Below are 15,217 nucleotides of genomic sequence, written 5' to 3'. Positions count from 1 at the left end.
GGTTGCAAGCAAGCAAACACGATACAAACGTAGGCACATTCAAATAGTTAAGCGTGCGAGTATATCTCTGTCAAACATAGAAGTAGCATGTAAAACGATAGATTTAAACAAAGGGAAAGAATAGGGCGAATTAACAAAAATGCGATACGTTGTGTAACAGGAAGTTTACGAATTATGTAGACGGCAAATTATTGCCAAAGGAAAACAAACGCAGCGTGGACAGGGATGGAATTGTTGACAAAAGTATAATTATTATAAGGCAATACGGCGGGACGATTAAGCTTTTATTTTTCGGTAGTACATCAGAAGGTGTACGCCTTCTTTCGAATCGCCGAATTTTATAAAACTCGCGTTTCATTGCCGCACCTCGGATTGGCTTCGAAAGGCCTTCCACCCAGTTTTGGACAAGTCACACACATGACTTGTTATTTCATTGAGATTTCGTATTAGAAGATGATTAGAACTATGTAATATATCGTTGCGTGGAAGGTCTGCTCGAGAAGTTTCTTTCGCAAGATGAAAATGTGATGTGACGCGACTCTTCTTTCCCGACGCCATCAGAATAAGGGTATGACGATTGTATAGCGCTAATAATCCGTGCTAAGTAAGTTCCTTCGGCGGCAGAGATCTTGCCTTTTTGATTTTGCGATACGAGAACGCATCTACACTGAAAGTGTATTATAAATAGTTTATGTATAAAGATATATATGAGATGTATGGCACACACGGGCTGCGATTTTGAGATTTTTTTTTACATTTGTAAAGTGGAATGTTTTGTAAATGCGAATTCGGACGATCGCGTCTCTCTTCAAGTCTTTTAATTATTGTAATATAAAAATTGTGCGAAATTGTTAATTGTTTTTTTAATTTCTTCGTAATCTTATGAGTCGTTGTTTTTTCTCAAGTCCGATGTGATTCGCGTCTGTAAGAAGAGGGATACTGCTTCTACGATGATTATAAATATGTAGTTACTTTGTAATTATGACATAGATTCTATACATAATTTTTATATGTGCGGAGAGAGAGAGAGAAAGAGAGAGAGAGAGAGAGAGAGAGAGAGAGAGAGAGAGAGAGAGAGAGAGAGAGAGAGAGAGAGAGAGAGAGAGAGAGAGAGAGAGAGAGGGCTGTACAGTTTGGTTTCTGGTGTGTACCTCTAACAAAAAGAGGCCGAAGAGATACAACTGCAAGCACAGTGGCATCGCGAAATTTCATAACGCAAGCGATTAGAATAGTTCGTATGAGAGAGAGAAAGAAAGTGAGCGTATGTTAATTAAGATGGCGATATCTACAACGAGATGCAGAAAATAAATCAACAAACGACACGCTGTATGGAACTACCTCGGTAATTGTGTCTTCGTTTATTATTCCTTTAATCGTTTTCACTTTTTCGTTTTCTTCAATTCGTATAACTTCTTATTAGAAATTGGAGAATGGTAATTCATTCTACATAGGTATATCATATATCTGTAATGCCTTTTTAATTTAGACGTATATACGATATCGAATTTGTAGATTCTCTGAACGACATATATTAAAGGGATTTTCTTAGAGAATAGAAGAAAATTTTTCTATTGTCGGTTGGCCACTGACTATCGGGAATCGTTTACATATGAGATTAACGTTTTTTTTTATCGCTTAGAAATGCAGTTTATTTTATTACATATAAGTACGACAGAAATACCCGAGGATTTTTTTATTTGTCTGGCGATAGGCATTGACAGTTTTGAAAACAGTAAAATTGGAAATTTAATTTTAATTTTAATTTAATTTTCGCAGATAAAGCTATAAAATGTTACGCTTTATTTTTAATACACTATACAGGATTCCGGATTTCGTTTTAACATGATTTTTTAATTCCGGGCACAGAGTTGAAAAATGCTTAAGTATTTAATATCGACTGCAATTTTTTTTGAAGAAATTCTCATCTCACAATCAGTTTTGAGCAAGAAATGCGAGAACATTTAACGTGCTATAGTGTTGTAGCCGCGCGTGCATGATTTAACGATTCCGTTTCATTACCGTTAAACAAAGTTGTCGAATAAGCTGACCTGACGCTATGTAACGGCTAGTGATCGAAAACACTTTCTTGCATTCCCCTGTGAGCGTTATCGCTTATCGCGGGGATTTCGCGCGGAGGGATCGGGCGCGACTCTCGCTTTACAAGAAGCGAGAACTGTGCGGTCTTGTATTTCACGTGCTATATCGTATCTCATACCGCGAGTCAGCCATCAGCATTCGCGCTTGAAAATGTGCCGATTCTAACGAAACGAGGTACGCGGTACGCGCGCATACCGTCGCCTATCGCCCGTCCGCGTGCGAACAGTTTGAGAAACGAAATGTCGCGGAAAGCGTTATCATACGTTTTACTTCTCCTTTACGCGCTGATTATTCTCAACGGTAAGTGCACGCTACATTATTTTATCCCTCCATTTGTCGAAAAAGATCCCCGGAAGGATGCCGTTCGTTGATCTTTATAACGACATTGGACTATCGCCGCCGCGAATCACACGTCATCAGATGAGGCCATTTAGAATCTGTCAAATCTGTGTTGTGAATCGCAAAAGTAAAAACTAAGAATCACTAGCGCTCTTAAAGATTAACCGACAAGACAATTAATTCTTTTCTATAGTCTTATATCAAGCTGAGACTCGTTTTGCATGCATTGTTCTTCAAGTATTCGATCATGATTATAATAAAACGATATTTTTCGAATCTCAATAAATTCCTGCAAGTAACCAAAAATGTTTTATCTCATATTAAACTTGCCTAATCAGTTTTGTATAATATTTTAAAATCTGACGCGTTTTTTTTTTAATAATATGCCGTGTATTTCCACATGTGATATAATTTTTTAATATACATTTGTATTTGTGTATTTTGACCTTTCAATTGGTTCTCGTATCACATCGGAACATGTAAAATTATATAAATATATAGGAGACTATTTTAAATGCGAAAAATAATTCGGACCGCAAGGGGTTAACATGGTCGATTCCCCGTGGAGTTTAATAACTAATTAAGTTACGTAACGCGCAATCGCGCGAAGAACTTTATTTCCGTATTTAAAAGAACGGAGAGAGATTGTTTATATAATTTACGAGGTTTTATTTTAATATTTCAGCGGAATGCACGAGTGGCATTCCAGATCGTTGTTTGGAACTGATCAGATTCGATATCCATGAGATTGAGAATCATTTGTCCGAATTGAATCTCACGGACGTGCCTACCGTGAAAATGATGACTGCCGGATTTAAATGTCCGATTTCCGCCCTGCCTTTCGGTACGCTCAAGTCGGACTGGGCCAGACTCTTGTTGCTCCAACAAGCTCAACCTGACGAGTCGATCATCAAGCTCAAGCTTGTTCGGTTAATGCGAATATTAATAATTGCTTGTTACCAAATGGAGGAACATATATTGACGTGACGGGTCCTGGGGCGGCTGGGACGAAGGCCGCAATAAAGTAAGCCGAGCGAAAAAAATATTTTTCTTTTCTAAATCTTTGGCAGCGAGGAAGATAAATTCCGCCCTCTTCGTTTCGTTAACTTAATTTAATTATCCTTAATCGAATAGTTACTTTTGAACAATTATTCTCGTCTCTTCGAGATCTTGTCACGAGCGATTATACGTGTCTCGGCGACGGCATTAAAATAGCGCATACGTTCGCTAAATATTTGATTTGCAGAACGTGACGGAAGTTTCTCGCGAAAACTCTAAGTGCGCGAATCGCATGATTCTTTGAAAATGAGCTTTAACAATTCAGCAGTAGCTTATTTGCCGAAGGTAAGTGCCAGTTGGAGACACGTTCTCTTGTAATCAAACTCGCTCGAACTTTAGTCCAGTACACGTTTCGCGTCTGTTTAAGTTAGGATTTAAGCTAAGAGGAACGAGAAGGGAGAGAGAGAGAGAAGTCCTGGATGATGAATTTATCGAATCGCGCTGCCATTACGGCCGGTATACGGTATATAAATCCACGCAAGTTTTACGGCGTATATGTGCCATGCAAAGCGTTTCAATCGTATCCAATTTTGCCGACAATTTCTTTCTTTCTTTCTCCTTTTTTACTTAGTTCCGCTGCTAACAGCTTCTCGATCGGTACCTCAATTGAAAAGTTGCGATAAATCATAAACACGTTTATACTTTTTTGAGATATAAGAACAACTTCTTTTCTGCCAAAATTCCATCAGAATGTGACAGAAATTGCGAGAGAAATCTCGTTGTGATAATTTCAGGAAAGCTCTGGTAGAAGAAACAACGACGACCACGCCGGCTGCGGACGAGACGAAGACGATGAGCCGACTACCCGAGCTGCAGTGATTCCTTGATGTGTATGGATTCGTTTTCGAACGATGTAACGCGATTAGCCACCAAAACTGATCGTTCGAGGATAAAAACGAACGCGACGGTAATCGAAATCGCGACGATGAACAACTTGTCGAGTCCTAATCGAACAACCACCGTCATTCCATCCGATGCGACACGTCAGAACGTTACGTCGTTGATCGATCTTGGCGCGGCGACCACGTATTATCCTGGTAACGCGAAAAAAGCAGCGTTGAGAATACTCGGTAATTGCTTGAAACTCAGTAATTCATTGAAGGACATCGCGCGACGACCGAGCGGCAAGGTGTTCGAGATCGTCAAGACTAACAAATAAGGCCAAGAATACCGATGATCGCAGGAGAGATCGCATACCGTTATCAGGATATCGCCGTCAATCAACGAATTCTGGCGATACGTAACGTTCCCCATGAGAGCTCCGCTAACTACGAGGGTCGCTAGCGTATTAGCGCCGGCTTATCGACGGCCGAAATTAACAATTAACCGCGATAAGTGGACTCAAAACAGGTCCGCGCCGCGGAAGTCGCGGAAACGCACGAAATCGAATAACGACATTTACGAAAGCTTCAGGCGGTTTTACGGCGTCGACAAAAATAAAGAAGGCACAAATTAGTGATTGAGGATTGAGTGTCTTCCGCGCGTTATGACATATATATCGCGTGAAATAATCGCTGGGAGCGTACTTCTCCCAGAACTTTTGTCGGGGAGAAAAGCGAGAATTTTCTCGCGATTCATTTACTTATCGTATTTCGGAGCTCCGAATTTGTCGTCTATAACGCCGCCGCCGCGGTCGGCATTCGCAGCTATACCTTTTTCTCGTTAATATAGCAGCATTATGCAACGGCATTTTATAATTATTTATCGTCTAATCACATTCGAGAGAGCATGCCTCGCATTAAAGAATACATAACAATATTAAAATAAACGTATTTCTCGAGATTTATTTGGTGTCGCGCGTGCATGGTATTTCGCGGAGCTCCGAATTTGTCGTCCAACTACCTCTCTCTCGTTGGCTATATAAAGCATTATGCAACAGCATTCTATAACCCTTTATCGTTTAATCTTATTCGAGAGAGCTTAATTCGCATTAAAGAATACATAATAATAATGATATTAAAATAAACGTATTTCTCGAGATATGTCCCATACGTTCGTAGCATTTCGGATCGTCTACCTTCTCGCCGTGAGCGCATGCAAGCGGCGGCATTCGTAGTTTCCTTTTTTTCGTTGGCTAGCATTATGCAAAAGCATTTTATAACTCTTTATCGTTTATTCTTGCTCGAGAGAGCACGCTTCACGTTAAAGGACATATAACGATGATAAGATGAACATATTTCTTGAGATTAGTCGTGTCGTTCGTCGCATTTCGGACCGTCTACCTAATTCTCGCCGAGCGCGAGCGACGGCATTCGTAGTTTCCTTTTTTTCGTTGACTCTAGCATTATGCAGAGCCATTTTATAACTCTTTATCGTTTATTCTTGTTCGAGAGAGCATGTCTCACGTTAAAGGACACGTAACAATGATAAGATGAACGTATTTCTTGAGATTAGGCGTGTCGTTCGTCCAGTTATAGCCGCCGCGGCGTTATAGGAGTGAAAAAGTTAACGCAAAGCACATTATCTAGTAATAATTAATTTAACGATAAGAAGCTTCAGAATATTTTTTAATAGCGGTGATCCCTCCATGTGAAAGAGACGAAGCACTAAACTCCGACATATACAGTACTGGACGATTCACGAGACATATTTTTATGTTGATAATGTCAATTAAGTATCCTTTAATGCAAAGCATGCATATTCTTCTAATAATTTCAACAATAAAGAGTTTCAAAATATTATTTTATGACGTCAAGAAAAACGTCAGCTCAGATTTCCGACAGACGACGCTGCACGAATAATCTCGTCGAGAAACATCTGTATAGAAACATCTTTATATACTTTGTATAATATCTTGTATTTGGAAATGCATATGGGAACGAAAAGCGAAATAGATGATAGAATGTTTTAGAATGCTGTCAAAATGGTGATTGACGAGAGAAACAGAGCTCCGAATTCCGTAACCCGATTCTAAACGAGTCTCAGAAAATATACGTTGACACAACTATAATATCTCTGCTGTTAATCTTTATTAAATAATTAGAAATTTTACATTACGTGTTCCTTCAATTCTCTATGTCGTGTTCAGCGTGAGAAATGAATAATTGGAGCGTTTTGCGCGCCGCATAAGTGTGAATTACTTGTATTTAAACGAATATATAAATTAATGAGTATATATAATAATAAAAGAAATTTTATATTTCAATAATAGGTTAATTTTAAACAATTAGAAAAATTTGATTACGTATCGTAAAGGTGCACGACAGATCGTAAAAAGTGGTTGAAAGTACGTATTAAAACGACCCGTTAGGTGAAAATGGCGATTCTCGGTGTCGAAAACTCCGTTTAAATCGGCAAAAGTATCAGGCTAGCATGTTAGGCAAGGAGGTTTACGGAGGTATTCTGAGCGAGGGTGTTGCCTCCCCACATTGCCTCTGCGAACTCACGCTGCTATTGGTCAGAGCGCGGGAGCCTACTGCCCCTTCCGTGCATACCCGCCAGCGTTCTGATTGGCCGTCGTGGTTGGCTGGGCTGGGCATCCGTACCGCGCTCCATTCCGACGGCGGTGGGTAATAAGCGGGGGTAGGCGCGTGCCGCGCTGCCGAAATAACTTCCTCGCTCATCATGTTTCCCGCGTAACAGGAGCGATTTCTGAGGAATTACAGACGACTCCAAACTCGCGATTCTCGCTTTTCTCACAACTAAAATTTGTTTTCATAATTTTTATGATCTTTCAAGCGTGTCAACGAATACATAATGTATTTTTCACTATTACTTAATAATAATTTAATACTAATATGTATTGTTCGTGAAATTAATATGTACTTATTAATAACATTTGCTTATGTGATACATATATAATTCACGCGTACGCATATATGTGTATATTGCAAGATTAACAATAAGATGACAACAAATTGAAATCAACTGTAATGAATGTTTTATCCAACGAAGTATACCTCGTGGTTTTAGGGAATAGTTTGTTTCATTAATTAATAAACAAATTAAATATTGCAGGTACTGTTTCATAATCGTCAGGAGAATCCTCGTATATCGCAAAATCTACTTGATCGGTACGAACAATTGCTGTCATGTTGATTTAATATACGAGTACGTAATAATATCCTATCAGCGATTACCGTTGCCGTCGGATCTTTTTTGGTTAAGATATATTAAAAATATTAATAGTACACACACATTGTTTATGCCTTTATGCCAATAAACAATATGCGACCACCACGGATATAAACATTATTTAAAAACGACATAAAATATTGTAATTAGCGCTAATGTGATTGCAATATTATTAATAATAATACATCTCACATTAGGGAGGAAGCTGTGACAGCGTAAACGACGCTGCTTGGAAATCAGTTAGCAAAAACATCGAAATATTTATGAATTTTACGGATAGACGTTGCCGTGCATACACACACACACACACACACGCGCCGCGCGCCGGAATTCCCGGACTCGGCGATCTAGGTCAAGGTCAATTTAGAAAGTAAAATCAATAATGTACAGCTGCTCGTCGAAAGTAGGTCAAGGCCATGTGTCGCTGGCTCGCGCGAGAAAAAGAAGTCTTCCCTATCGTTTGTCGCAAATATCTGGGCAACCACCCAAGATATAGAGATGATTCAAAAAGGACTGTTTAGTTTATACTCCGCGCTATTGGAAATTGGAATATCTCGATGTTGTTACTAACACGTACGTCCTTCCGTTTTTATATTTAACGTGATAAAACGCGCGCGTGCCGTAACGATTGGGCGTAAAATGATTTCTGACTTTCGTAAAACGCTTATATCTCGGCAACCGTAAACGATAGAAAGATGAATTAAAAAAGATTTCGTACTTCGTACTTTGCCCTATTGGTATTTCTCACGTGTATTACTCGCAATTATGTACTTTCGTTTATTAAAGCAATAAAGTGCGAGCTGGCCAAAAAAATCGCGCGCCTCGCCGCATCCATCATTTTCATTAAACGTTTATATCTCGGCAATCGTAAAAGACGGAAAGATGATTCAAAAAGCACTTTTTACATTCGTGCTCTACTCTACTCTATTAGAATTGCTCGCTTCTATTATTGGCAATCATTTTATTTCCGTTTATTAAGATTATTAAGACGAGAAAGCGCGTAAAATCTTAAGGATTCGGGCGCCAAGCGATTTTTTATTTTCATTAAAAACGCTTATATCTCGACAACCGCAAACGATAGAAAGACGATTCAACAAGCACTCGTTTGTTTGAAATCTGCCCTATTGGACGTAGTCATTATTAATATTGGCAATTTTACAGTTTCGATTACCAAGACGAGAAAGCGTGCGAGATCTTAACGGCACATTGTCACGTTTCTAATATTTCGAGAATATGCCCTTCCGGCGCGCATTGTCGCACGTTTCTTAAATTTGGGGATTTTGACTTTTCGGATACGGATACATCGGCGAGCGGCGGCAATTGGTACCGCGCGAGCTTCGCGGGCGGCTGAGTCTACGGCCACTCGAGTTTAATAAAAGCCAACTTTTATCGTCAAGACCGCAATTTCCAAAATAGCGCGTTACGGAAACGAATCGCGACCGCGCCACTTCTATGTGCCTGATAAAGCGTAACAAAAGAACGTTCCGTCCGCATGGAATCTGATTTATTTAAGTAATTTGATTCGCGACTCTCTTTTCCGAATTGATGATGTATAATAAGCGAAATGGAGAACGGCCTCGCCAGCGAGCGAGCGGAAGAGACCGCGTTACTTTATTAAATAAATGTAAATCAATCGTAGGAACGATAAGAAAGCATCCGAGTTTGGAACTTTCGTCGGACTGCTATGTAAAACGGCGCGGCGCAAGAACGGAGAGAGCGTGGAGAAAAGTAAGCTGAGAAACTAATCACGATCTCGAATTCAATGCGGAATTTCGACGGAATTATCGTTCGGAATCGCGGCGCCGCGCCGCGTGAATTCGCTCGTACCTCACACGCGGATACCTAATATTAATTTCAATCTACATAAATGCATAATAATAAATTCAATAGCGGTTCCCGCGGATGTGCGCGACGGGAAAATTCTCTTGCGATCACGCGACTGCGCGCGCGGCCGGCTTCTTCTTTCTTTCTTTCCTCTGAACGAGAGAGATAAAGCTATTGCGTTATCCCCGTTGAGATAATCATTTAATTAATAATCGTTTTGACAGATAAATAAGTTATTAATATACACATATAACGCAATATTTTAAGGATAAAATAATGATATAGATATAGAGTCAGGTTTCACGGGTATAATCAAGTTTGCTTTACGGTGTATTATAAAGATTCAGTTTTTCTATTCAACTTCTATTAGAAATTGTGACAATTGAACCGTAAAGGTTCAAGATGTAAAAACTCCGTTCCGAGAATTTCATCTGACGCGAGACGCTCGCGAGACGAGATTCAAGTAACGACTACCAATTACGAGTCTTAAAGGCAATATCGCGATGTGTAGGTAATTGTTGCTCCGTTATAGAATTGATTGTAGTAATTTTTTTTCACCCTGTTTCACCCAATTTTCCTCGCTCGCGGCGCGTCTATCTTTTTACAACCCCGCGCACTCCAGCATGGAAATTAGCTTCGTTTGACAAAAACCATCAACGAGATTGTCGATGCGGGATAAAAGTAGGGTTAATATATTTCAGTTGTTTCGTTATGCACGTTTTACGGTTTCGTTACTCTGCTCGGCGAACGAGATTCGCGCAGATAGCGTCGATACTATAGAATTTCGAGCAATGTAATTTGCGAGTAATTTGCGTTAACGCAGGGACATTATGGTCCCTGCGATATGTTATTAATTTTATCTATCTGTTTTCTAGAAATCATAAAGATACCTCGCCAACTTATTTCGAGAAGATGATATCCGATAAATTAGTTTCGGGGTATGATTACCCGATCAGCGCCAATTTTATTTTTGCATAAAATTGCGTTGCATAAAAGCACGAGCCGAGGATCGATATGACCCCTTGGCCCTTTTCACGACTCGAATCCCTCTCGACGCGACGTCCCGGCCTTCGACATTGGTAACCTTCAACTATTCGAAACCCCCCAGAGTCTCGTTTGCATGCTGGCAATTGGGCGCTGCCATGCCGGAAGGGTATATAGTAGGTAAAGTTTCGTCTTCGACCCCGCGTCGTGTCAGTCCCGGGCGAATATTAGCGTTGCGTCCGGGTCGTTTCGCAATTCCGCGGACACGGCGAACGAGCCACACGGGGTCCGCGATCTTAGGGGTCCGGCTGTTTCAATTTTCTGTGCTGCCATTCGGTGACAACGGTCGCGCGGTAGAGAACGCTCGATATGAATTTCATATTGCGGCGGAGACATTGCTCGGTTGCTCGTTGTTGCCAGTCGCGGAAGCAAACGGTACTAACGACGCTCATTCGGTTTGTAATTTATTTGTGAAACTGATGTTTGCAACGACGACGCGGAACGCAAAGAGAATTCGAATGAAAACTATCAAGAATAAATCTAGATATTTACCTCTTAAATGGAACGCATTGATCGCTCGTGTCTCTCTCACTCAAATTTTTTGGATTTCTAAAATACCCTTATACTCTCTTATTACGTATATCCCTAGATAGAACAGACAGTCACAACGAAGCCATAATGATGTCAAAATGACGGTCAAATGAGCTAACAATTAATCGTCATTTTGTCATCATTTTGACATCATTTGTTGTTGTTTTACTAGTTTTCACGTGAAAGATTCAAATGTATTATTCAAAAATGCTAAAAATATATGCATCATAAAAATTATTTATAAAAATCTACATGTTGGAATATCAAAGTTATAATATGTACGTCTTATTATTTGACGAAGCGTTAACCGCGTTGGATCCGCGGCGGAATAGACTCGGGTCGGGAGCGGATTAGACTCGCGCTCGCGATCGATCGCGGCCGACCGGAATCGCGGTTCGGTCGGGAGAGCGCACGGTAGTCACGGTAGTCACGGTACCGATCGCGGCCGGCTGGCTCATCTTAATCACCAATTCATCACCCGCCATTGCCCCTAGAGGCATTCGCGCGTGAACCTAACCAGATAGACGATACATCGACCGTACCAAACGCGTAGCTCCGCACAGCCTCCGTGCCGATCTAATAGATTGTCAGTACGCACACAGGCCGACGAGAAGAGGCAGTGGTATGGACAATCTCGGCCGTCCGGCCCGGTTACCACGACCGGTTAATGCCTGGACCGGCTCCCCTGGTCTCGGAGAAGACAGGGTGGGATGCGAGAGGAGGGTATGCGCGCCGAACGAAGGAGGGACGGCCCGGGGACCCGGGGCTCGGGTAGGACGAGAGGGAGGGTGGGCTAAAGTTAAGGCTGGTTCGGGGGATGGTTGGAATTGATACGAACGCGTTCCCGCTGACGTGGACGGCCCGACCCGCAGCTCCGCTCTCGCCGATAACAACCCTTAAATCATTCCTAACCAGGGGGCGGGGGCTGTCCCCCGCACTTCGTCGCCCATACTCCGCCGCGCGCCGCGCGCCGCGTCATTCTTCGCCCGATGCGTTTTTCTACTTATTGTTATAGGGAAAATCGGTGATATCAAGAAATTGCTGACTTGCGGCCGGTAACGAACCGCTCGGAACGAACCGCGATTGCCACGAGGGAGAAGGAGGGGACATCCCGAATACGCTCAAGATATTGCTCTCCTGCACTTGGAATACGCACTATCAAATAAGGCTCCAAGTACTGAAAGCTATTTTATACTACCAAGCTATAAGTACCGCGAGTACCTAATTTTTTTACAACTACAAAAAGTAAAGAAAACATTTATACACGCATATTTTTGCTAAAGATATATTTAAAAAATTTTCTTTTTATAGGAGGCAGAGGGCAATAAGTAATTACGCGCAGGTTGTAATATTTATAATTTATTACATATTGCATTCACATAAACTGACTTCGTGAGTACTTAAAAAATTATTATTTAAAAAATATTCCAAACAAGATAAATTCGGGACAATATTAAATTTTATTACGTCATTCTTGTGTGATGCTGAAATCCATAAATTTCACGAATTATGTTAATTATCTGTTAAATAAGAATTATACGAATATCGTAGTAATAATGTACCTTAATGTATGTTTCTATCTACAAGAGGCAATTGATAAAGGATTGATCGCGCAAAAGTATTTCTTCTTGTTTAGATCGAGGACTGAAATTAAACCGCGCTGTCCGTACGCAACTGTCGAGAGCAATAAGTATTAGAAGCAACGCCGAGTAGAAAGGGTTAGTGGAGAACGGCGCGCAAACGTTCCACCCCTTTCGCCAACGCGGAGATGCGTTGGCCCGTGAACTCACCGATAATGCAGAATTATAGTCCACGGCACTGCTGGAACCTCCCTTTTCGAACCAGCCGTGCGACTACCTATACGAAACGACTATCACCGCGCGTATCGAGGCGTGAGCAGGGTTTTGGTTTGCACGCACGTATTACACCTCGGTGATTACGCGTCCCATCCCGACCTGCCCTCCCCCCCTCTACCGTGGCTGGTCCGAGAAAGATCTCGCCGGATTTTGCGGCATTTCCCATGCTGCGTGTCCTTCCTGCAGCAAAACGCGTAAAGGTCTCTCGGATATCTTTATGGCTTTACGGTCTTCATTTTTGTGACATGCCTGATCGGATAGCTTCGACAATGGCCGAGAATCAAATTGCAGCGAATGCTGCGGGAAAAAGAAAAGATAGACAATATATATATTATAGGAAATGGACGATAGTTGGTATTACAAGTACTACAATTTTAATTGAAGCAAGTCAATAATAAATTCATTTATATTAATAAGACGTCTCTCAATTTCGATTCTTAAAGTAAAAAAACCCGTTTAGTGTTAATGTAAATCGAGCAATTTTTAATGATCAAACAAGCAGTGTTAATGCAAAAATAGGCGAAGATGTAAAAATTTACGAGAAAGATATAAAATGAAAAAACTTGTTGCGTAAACGTAAAGAAATATAGTCTGCGCGAAAGATAGTGACAGAAGGGACAGAAAATGTGACGTATGTTTCTTTTCCCCAAATCATTTTAGTTTATAATTATGTTATAGTTGTTAATATAATGTATATAAACAGCGACATTTTAGTTTAAGACCCGGTTATAGTTGCAAACGTAATCGTGACGTTGGCGAAATTAAATGTAGCGAACGGGAGCAACGCGAGACTTTCATTGCGTCGTACAGGCAATGAAAATTACAATTATCTCAAATTAAAGAGACATACGTTCTAAAAAGTTTGCGGTCAAAGCGGATAGGGAGCTGAGATTACTTTTTCTCTGCAATTATATAGTGACATATATCGTAATATCGTAGAGCGTATTACATTATAAAGTTTTTGCATCACACTACTTTTTCGTTCTCGTGTCAAAAGCAGGTAAATGATATGCATTTGGTCGTCAGACTAATAATACTTTTTTATACTAAAAATAATACAAGTTAATCCGGGTTTTCATAAATTATTATTTGTTGCAACTATTATAGAACTTTACACGTGATATTTTCCTTTTTATTATCTAATCTTAAAGCAATCGATTGAATGCTCGTCTCTATATAGCTCTTTTTTCTCTGCTTCCTTTTCTTTTTTCTAACAAGAAGTAGATTTGTGACGTTAAGCGCGCACGCACGACACCCTCTCTCTCTTTCTTGCATTGTGATTTGAGAGTTACAATATAAACTGGTACAAGGCGAAGATTTGATGTATAATTCTTGGGGATACTTACAATTAGGCTCGCGCCCTAGAGATGAACTAGTAACAGAGATTGTCGAAATCACCGGCCAACCCTCGGGGAGCTATCACCATCGCTCGTTTTACCCTCGTTCCAAACCCTTGATATTATATTACAAGCTTGTATAATACGCGCTTGAATTTTCATAAAGATTTACGAACGGAATCACTGTAAGTGAAATTAACGACGGGGCACAGGGCTATACGAACAGTCGTGTTAGGCGAATAATTTGAATAGATCTGAATATAAAGCTAAATTGGCGTGTTCGACGATCCGAATTACTTGAATATTCCAAGTATCGCGCTTTTTACAGCGCTCTAATGAAGAGCCGCATGGCCGAATGATCGCGTCGATTTAAATGACAAATTTGCTTTGTATAGATTCCAGTGGAATATATGCAGTATAATCGAAAATGAAAAAAAAACCATAATGTCCGTAATATAAGTAATATCGTTTTAACTCGGTAACAATCTCTGTAATCTGTATTATAATCCCCCATCGAGTCTCTCCGCTCTGCTCGCTTATCCTATCCTTATATCTAATCTTATCTATGGATTGACGACAATTGATTGCACCGTGGGGACCATTTTATATGGGTTAATTCGGGGTGGGCGAATGTCCTTACCCGCGTAATCTGTGTGTTCAGCTATATAGTATATACCCTCGCTTTCTCTAAATTTGTCCCTTGTTTCTCGGCATTTTGTTTCAATTCGCCCGGGGCGCATGTAGTCTCAATGATTTATTATTGCTCGTAATAAAAAATTGATTTATCGCGTTTTAATTATCTGTCTTTTAAATATACAATAGAATGCACAAAATCTAAAAAAAATTCTCAAGATTCCCAACTATTAACTTGGAATCTACGGTAAGATATCAATGCAATATTTTTGGAGAGCGTTGTCATGCGTTATCCGAGCGATTGGCTGCAATTGGCCAATACCGCGTGCGTGTGAAATGGTTTTAAAATGGTGAAGATACGCTCGAACGGTCCATCAGGCAGCAGCAAAAGATCTCATGGAGCGACGTACGCGTCAATGGGGT

At 40.6% G+C, this 15,217-nt stretch overlaps 1 pseudogene across 1 annotated transcript; it reads left to right on the top strand.

Annotated features, from left to right (window-relative positions):
- Positions 1–7: 7 nt before the first annotated feature.
- Positions 8–7,663, top strand: LOC143904383 (uncharacterized; annotated as a pseudogene). Its single transcript, XR_013258896.1, has 4 exons — positions 8–2,397; positions 3,122–3,426; positions 3,683–3,714; positions 4,230–7,663. The product of XR_013258896.1 is annotated as an uncharacterized LOC143904383 (transcript).
- The last annotated feature ends 7,554 nt before the right edge of the window (positions 7,664–15,217 follow it).

This window comes from Temnothorax americanus, unplaced genomic scaffold, assembly GCF_048541705.1.
Source record: "Temnothorax americanus isolate GAGA-0224 unplaced genomic scaffold, ASM4854170v1 Scaffold51, whole genome shotgun sequence".
Lineage (NCBI taxonomy): Eukaryota > Metazoa > Arthropoda > Insecta > Hymenoptera > Formicidae > Temnothorax > Temnothorax americanus.
Note: the sequence above shows the minus strand (reverse complement) of the source record. Positions and strands in the feature narration are given on the sequence as shown.